Source organism: Penaeus monodon, chromosome 29, assembly GCF_015228065.2.
Source record: "Penaeus monodon isolate SGIC_2016 chromosome 29, NSTDA_Pmon_1, whole genome shotgun sequence".
NCBI lineage: Eukaryota > Metazoa > Arthropoda > Malacostraca > Decapoda > Penaeidae > Penaeus > Penaeus monodon.
This window is the reverse complement of record NC_051414.1, coordinates 13179954-13180500: the sequence shown is the minus strand read 5'-3', so window position 1 is coordinate 13180500 and position 547 is coordinate 13179954. Positions and strand designations below refer to the sequence as shown.

General features: G+C 37.8%; 1 long non-coding RNA gene across 1 annotated transcript in view; it reads right to left on the bottom strand.

Annotated features, from left to right (window-relative positions):
* The window catches only part of LOC119591975, a 47801-nt gene that overhangs the window by 45628 nt on the left and 1626 nt on the right, over nucleotides 1-547 (bottom strand). Inside the window, exon 2 of the long non-coding RNA XR_005230387.1 lies at nucleotides 265-482. This is a non-coding gene — a long non-coding RNA (uncharacterized LOC119591975). The remainder of the gene's footprint in view (nucleotides 1-264; nucleotides 483-547) is intronic.

Here is a 547-nt window from a genome sequence, read left to right as displayed (position 1 = left end):
TGACTCATGAATTGCAAGATGATTAACAGAGTAGATTGGTTGGTTGTTTTATTCTTTTCCTCTTCCAGGTGGTCTACAAAAGCTCGTCCACCAGCAATGTGCACGTTATATAGCGTGTCCGGGGACCATTTTTCTGTAAAAAAATATCTTTGCTACTTAGATCAATTTATATGCTCATAATAACTGTAAGACTCAGATTTTATGAACATGAAAAAGGCATAAGAAAATCATAGTAAATTAAAAGAATAATTATATGAGATGTACCTTGAACCTGAGGTGGAAGGTTGCTATGTAAACCTTCTCTATTCTTATGGCCTCTACTGGCCAACTGACACCCTTTGAAGCATGGACTGGATTGATGCAGAGTTAAGTAACTGCGTGACAAGGGCATTGGGGTCAACTGATCCAATTGCTTCCTGCGTTGCCACTTCTTGTATCAAGTTGTCTATAGATGACTTCAGATCAACCTGACAGCTGGGGGACTGAGATTAAAACATCATTACATACAGGCAGACATGAACATTTCAATTTCTTTTTTACCTTTTTT